Raw genomic sequence first — 7,310 nt, 5'->3', positions numbered from 1 at the left:
GATTTATAGTAAATCGTACCAAGAGCACAAAAGATCCTGGAGGGTCGAAGTGCATCCGCTGGAGCGGGCCTCATTACAAGATAGAGAACTCGTACCATTTTATTGGCAACGCCGCGCCGAACCATTCAGATTCCATTTGGATTTAGTCGGTATGATGCTAAATAATAAGAGCTTTGATAATTTACCACACCTTTTACAGGTTAGTTATCTTTGGCACTTTCCGTTTGGCGTGGTAGATGAGCCTTCTCGTTTGTTTGTGAATAGCTATTATAAATTCTGTTGTAAGAGAAAGGCTTGTGAGCAACTTTATCTAGTCAGACCAGTGTTTAAGTGTGTATATCATATAAATATCGTTTATGTTCTAAAAAATATAACGACATCACTAGACAAACCCCATTATTCTATTAGAAAATTGCTAATGCTTACTACCATTGCTTTTTGCAGTTTTTTTAATTACCATATTTATAAGACGTTCCTTGACATTCATTTAACAAAGGTTATATTTCTAAAATAAGAGCGTCAACAATCTTAAAATGACACTGTTATTGTGGTAAGAGTTTATATATATATATATGTATTGTTTATATATATTTATATATATAAATATATATGTGTGTGTGTGTGTGTTTGTGTGTGTGTGTATTTTTTGTAATAATCAATAAATAATTATACACTAGTGCGCTAAACTGGATTTTGAAGATAGGTTTACCAATGAAAGTGCAGTTTTTAAGCAAAACTGCATTTTCGCGCCTCAATGTTTGGATTAAGTTTCTTCTGTGTATTTATTTTTTATTGCTTTGAATAATTTGTGTGTTTACCAACAAACAAACAAAGAAACACTGTTTTTATATATATAAAAGTCAATTTTTTTGCCGACCCTCATTTTCAATAGTGTGTGTGCTAGACGTCGCCTAGACGCGCTGACCCACTGCCCGGCGACCTTGCTTTTCTTATGTTGTTCTTCCATCTCTTTCGTTCACATGCACAACTATCGCCCTCCCTTTCGTGCGTGTTTCTATTGATAGGAAAAGACGGTTAGGTCCAAGGTCACTCGGTTCCTATGCTCGGGAAACGTGTTTGTTGCTAGGGGATCGATTGGAGATTTAGAAAGTGCTTAAAGGGGCCCAACAATGACATATGAGGATGTTGTGTGCCTTTATAGTTTGTATAACTCGTTCTTTATAACTTACTAGCTTATGCCCGCGACTTAGTCTGCGTGGACTGCAGAAATGGGGTGTTAAGCTTCGCTCTTTAAGAATTTTTAATCCTACCACGGTAACTATTTGAGAGATCGGTATAGAGAGTACATGTCCTTTTCCATAGCAAAGGTGACATGCATACCAAATTTCAAAGCTGTCTGCCTGCGGCTTAGCTGGTAAACAATTTCCCCTCAGGAACTACTTAAGGAATCGGGATGAAAGGCAGCTTCTGTTCTATTCCATGCCAAAGGATACATGCATGCCAAATTTCATCAAAATCCGTTCAGCCGTCTTTGCGTGATTGAGTAAGAAACACTTTCACACTTATAGTACCTATTAGTAGGATAACACGCTTTTTATTAGCTTCACCTGTATGTTTGTTTTTATGTATGTGACCAATTTCTTCGGACTTGATTTGGGCCCTCTTCAAACGGTCTCATTTCGTTCAAACCTTTTCAATATGTCGAGGACCAATGACAATACACTAATTTCCATTTTTCAATTTGCAAAATATATTTTCTTTGATTTAAATAATTTTCATCTATAGTTGATAAGGCAGAAATGATGTTAAATTAAATTTCCAACCATTATTTTTAGTAATATTAACAAATTGTATGGTTAATGAGTTACCGATTAATTTTGTTCTAATAAATATAATAGTTTAAGACAATCCCAACGTGGTTTTATAAATAAACTAAACTAAAACGTAGGGATTAGTGCAGTTCTTTATACTAAGCGTGATATTTTAGTTTTTTTGAACTATTAATTTGAAGCCGACTGGCGCAGTGGATAGTGGACCCTGCTTTCTGAGTCCAAGGCTGTGGGTTCTTTTCTCACGACTCGACAATGTTTGTGTTATGAACTTGAATATTTATCAGTGTCTGGGTGTTTATCGGTATTTTATATGTATTTATGAATATTTATTCATAAAAATATTCATCAGTCATCTTAGCACCCATAACACAAGCTACGCTTACTTTGGGGCTAGATGGCGATGTGTGTATTATCGTAGTATATTTATTCTACAACCTACCTGCGCAGTGGTGAGTGCTATGGTTTTATAAGTGGGAGGTCCTGGATTGGGGCGGGGCTATTTAGAAGTAGATATATATATGATATGAATTCTCTCTGGCCTGGACTGGTCTCTTTGTCCGTGGTTAGTTACCATCTTACCAACATAGGTTAGCGATTAAGCGTCCCAGTACGAAGTCGCTTAGATTCAGGGTATGTGTTAATAACACTTCGTGCTGCTTTCTGCTCCTGCAAGCCTGCCGCAAAATGCTGTTCTGGTGGAAGGCTCCAGTTTAGCGTTCTGGTACGATGTCGCATAGAACCAGGTATAGCTAGTGGCGTGCACAGGGTTTTCGACCAGGGTATGCAAAAAGAAGGCAGATGGCATGAAATGGAAACATTCTTCTCCCTTATGAGACATACAAAAATTTTAGGGTGGGCAATGTTACACCCAGTAGTATATATGTGAGAAGAACTATTGTGCTTGTATGAAGTGCACGCCACTGGGGATAGCCCGCTTCCATCATAAACGGTCGGTGAACGAACCCGGGTACTTCCATTTATAAGACCACAACGCACACTGCACCGTCGATAACTGGCGTGCATAGAGGGTATGCACAGGGTATGCAGAATATATAAAAATAAGAAAATATCCCTATATATATCACTGCCGGAGATGCAGTCAATTAAAGAAATTATAATATACAATAAACACACACATATGGCTTTCTGGTTTCTAATGCATAACAAGAAATTGTACGGAAACAAATTTAATTAAATTCAAAATTAATTTATTTTTAAGCACTTTTGAAACGACAAGTTTGTTTGTTGTAACTCTACCACCGGTTCGGAAGACAGATTCTACCGAGAAGAAACCGGCTAGATACTCAGTTGCACTTTCGAACATCAACTATTTACATTTTAACATCCATTTTTCTATCTTGTGAGTGATAAAAGCGGAGCCGGATGCTTCCAAGAAACCTAAACATTAACATCTTCTATGTATTAAAGCTTGAAACAAAAACCTTGTACCCTTTTTACGAAAACTGCGCGGACGAAAGAATATAAAGTAACCCACACTTATCTTAATATATATAAATCTCTTGTCACGATGTTTGTCCGCGATGGACTCCTAAACTACTTAACCGATTTTAAATTATATTGGCACACCGTGAGCAGTCTGTTCCAACTTAAGAGATAGGATAGTTTAGATTTTTAATTATAGTCGCAATTTTATTTTATTGCAAATTATTTGTCTAAAATTAATTTACAGTCACATGTTTTATATATATACTACTATACTCATTTAAGGCTTAGCGATACTGAATACTTTAAAAACTTAATCAAACGCAGACGAAGTCGCGGGTAAGAGCTAGTAGTTTATATAAAGAAGTGAAGAATGTGAATATGATTTTTTTATTATGCATAAAACAAACATTTAATCAATGCAAAAAACATTACACACACTACCATGTATTTGACACATCCACACATATACAACGTGTAACAGAATTACGAAATAATATTAAAGGATGCATAAGGAATCACCCTGTAAAAATATTAAACTAAAGAAGCATATCTATTTTCCTATACAAACGAATTAAAAAAAATTTAAGTGTTTACTTTTGACAACCCTATTCAAGATAAAACACCGAAACGCGTATAGTACCTACGCTTCGCGACGCGCACCTAATAAAGTGATAGGAGACACATGATTTTAATTCTGCATGTGATGTTAGGGCTGTATCTGATTTATGAAAAACTTTTAAGTTTTCGGGTTCACAGATAAGTCTCAGAGACAGTACATAATGTACCTTTAAAGCCTATGAAGTATTATTTCGGTTAGTAATACTTCGTAATACAACGTGATTTCGATATTTTTTGGATAATTTAAAAACAGACAAAATATCAGTGTAGCTTTGGCGAAATCTGTGATAAAAGAAGTCTTTAAAATAGAACCTTAATAATTGTCAAACTAATTATTTCAATTAATTATGGTCGTATTTTGACCAGTAAACGACCACTTATAATAATAAAAACTACGTATATGCAAGGAGTTTTGGCTTAACAACAAACAGAAACGAAACACATATACCGTTGCCAAGTTTAAATACCTATTATATTTTAAAGTTTTGAAAAATTCACATCGTTTTTAATTTCGCCTAATTTGCATAACAACGTTAAACTAAAAAATATACGTCTACAGATCCTTTTCAAAGCACATTCAAAGTTGTTTGGAGGCAAAATGGAGTAAACAAAGCTCTCCACAGCATTGTTAAGCGTTTCTATGGCAGGTACAGTCAGCGGCGCAAGGTATACAACTTCAATATAAGGGTTCATGACTTTGTCTGTTTGCCTATATTTTTTTTATAGTTATAATTTTTTGGCTCTATGAATTTCTCTAACTTCATAGCTAAACTCGTTTGTGAGATGGAGATAACAAAAAAAAACCTGGCTAAGTTTGTTTTTGGCTCTTTTTAGACCAGGGCGCGTTTTTATGAAGGGGACGCTTACCATTGCCAGACGGGTGATCAGTCCTCTGTAAGGACTATTCCACCCTAAAAAAAAGGCGCGTTTGGAATCCTCGTAGCTTTAGTTCCCGTGGTAATTATAGGCATGAGGCTTAACACCTACGCCTCAGGTTAAAAGACAGAGCAATACTTTCTAAGTCAAATTCCTAGCATCACCCTGCGAAGTGTTGATCTGTTAATAGGTGATGGTTTCCCAAAGATGGGCCATAAATTCAAATTCAAAATTCAAATTCAAAATTTTAATTCAAAATAAAATTCAAAATTCAAATTCAAAATTCAAATTCAAAATTCAAAATTCAAAATTCAAAATTCAAATTCAAAAATGTTTTATTCCTATAGACACACAGGCACTTATGAAGCGTTCATACATTTAACATGTTACCACTAATGTTTGGTGATGGTGGCTACTGTATTCGTTAACTTAAAACTAAAGCTACGATATAAATTTGTTTTTTAGTTTATAGTTTGAACGCCTCAATCTCTGTAAATACCAGTCGAATTTGAGAGATTCTTGCATTTGATAGCTCAATTCCTTAGGCTACTAATATTAAAGTAGACAGTTTTGTTTTGTTTCCTTTTTCTTAACCTCAGACATCTCTACCTGTATATAAAATATAAGTTTTTAAATTATAGTTAAATACTCATATCAAAAGTGTGGTGAAAGAAATAAAATTCGCCATTTTATGATAGTGGCCATCTTGTACGCTTTTTACTACACATAACTAAGAACACTCTCGACTAAATCACCTTTCAAAAACAAAAAACTCCATCAAAATCGGTACATCTGTTCGGAAAAACGATGCAATAGACACACACGCATACACACACACACACACACACACACACACACACACACACACACAAACACACACATACACACGTCAAACTGATAACAATCCCGTCGTTATTTCGTCGGGGATTAAAAATAAGCTTTGCACTTCAGAGGTAGATTGTACAAACTAGAATCGCCATCACCATTATGGCATTATGATAATAAACGTCTGTCTGATGTTGGATTTTTATTTATTTTGAGTTCCTAGTCGCTGTTTGTGCATGACTAGGTAGCGTCCGCGAGTTTGCTTGCATATTCATTCAGTATGAATTACTGGAATACTTTTATTTCCAGCAATAAAATAAAACTTTGGCTTTTTATAACCATTTTTGAAAGTTTAGCAAAACTCGATTGGGAATAAACTAGTATAAATTGAGGCGAGCAAGCTACTTCTGCTATCGGGCGTCATATTGTAGATGTTGTTACTAAAGTGTGATAGTTTTAAAATAATAAGACGATATTATTATGTCATTAATAAAACAAATAGCTACGTAATATAGATGAATAAACCATAAATACATAGATACTATTTTTTTAATTGCAAGATTAAAAAAAAATGAACAACGTGCTTCTCGTATGCGTTTGCAATAATTACCTTAATATAACATATAAATAAATAAATATACTGAGGCAATACACACATCGCCATCTAGCCCCAAAGTAAGCGTAGCTTGTGTTATGGGTGCTAAGATGCCTGATGAATATTCTTATGAATTATATACATAAATACTTAGAAAATACATAAAAACACCCAGTCACTGAAAAACATTCATGCTCATCACACAAACATTTTCCAGTTGTGGGAATCGAACCCACGGACTTGGGCTCAAAAAGCAGGGTCGCTGCAAACTGCGCCAATCGGCTGACAATAACTACAGAGTTTGCCATATTATTCTTCGTGGCAGTATATTTGCCGATAACAGGTTATAACAATAGAATCTATTCAGTCCGGTAGCCATTAGCCACCCCTTCCTTGTCTAGACGCTTGACCTGAAGGTCGCGAAGGGTCGGTAGTCGACCACTATAAGTTTCAAGTTCACTGGAACAATGCCTTTCCCTCTACGGTTCACATACTAGCGGTTAATAAGTTAGTAATAACAAACTTTCACGTTATAATCGTCCGTTGCATCGCCCGCCTTTTTTCAAAATTTCTAAGGGTTTTCTAATAGCCTTATGTGAAATATCATTTAACGTTTAACAATATTTGATAGCTAGGTGGTAAAGGCTTTGGTTTTTCTTTTGGGACGCCGAGTTCGAACCTATAACTTTTCTAATTTATCTAGCGTTTTAAGAAATCACTTACTTCAACGGTGAAGGAAAACATCGTGAAGAAACCGGCATGCCTAAGAGTACTCAATAATGTTCTCAAAGACGTGTGGAGTCCACACTGGGCCAGCATAGTAATTATTTTTAATCCGTTACTGAACCTAAATTCAAAATCAAATTAAATTAATAGATTAAAATAGCTAAAAAATATTTAAATATAACTTTGATTTACAATTGAATAAATCAGTTACTATAGAATTAAGAATGGATGTCATTTATATGCATATTAGTATTTAGTTCCTTTAAACATTAAGATAAAAAAGATGTTTAAAGTACGATTTTCAAAAATCGTTTTTAATCGGTCCATCGGAAAGACACACAGACAAATAGGCCAAACTTTTACCAACCCTCTTTTACGTATTAGCGCGAACATGTTTTGTGTCGTCCTTTAATCTATTTGTTCACCCCATC

The sequence above is a fragment of the Pararge aegeria genome, chromosome 13, assembly GCF_905163445.1.
Source record: "Pararge aegeria chromosome 13, ilParAegt1.1, whole genome shotgun sequence".
NCBI classification, from domain to species: domain Eukaryota; kingdom Metazoa; phylum Arthropoda; class Insecta; order Lepidoptera; family Nymphalidae; genus Pararge; species Pararge aegeria.
Note: the sequence above shows the minus strand (reverse complement) of the source record.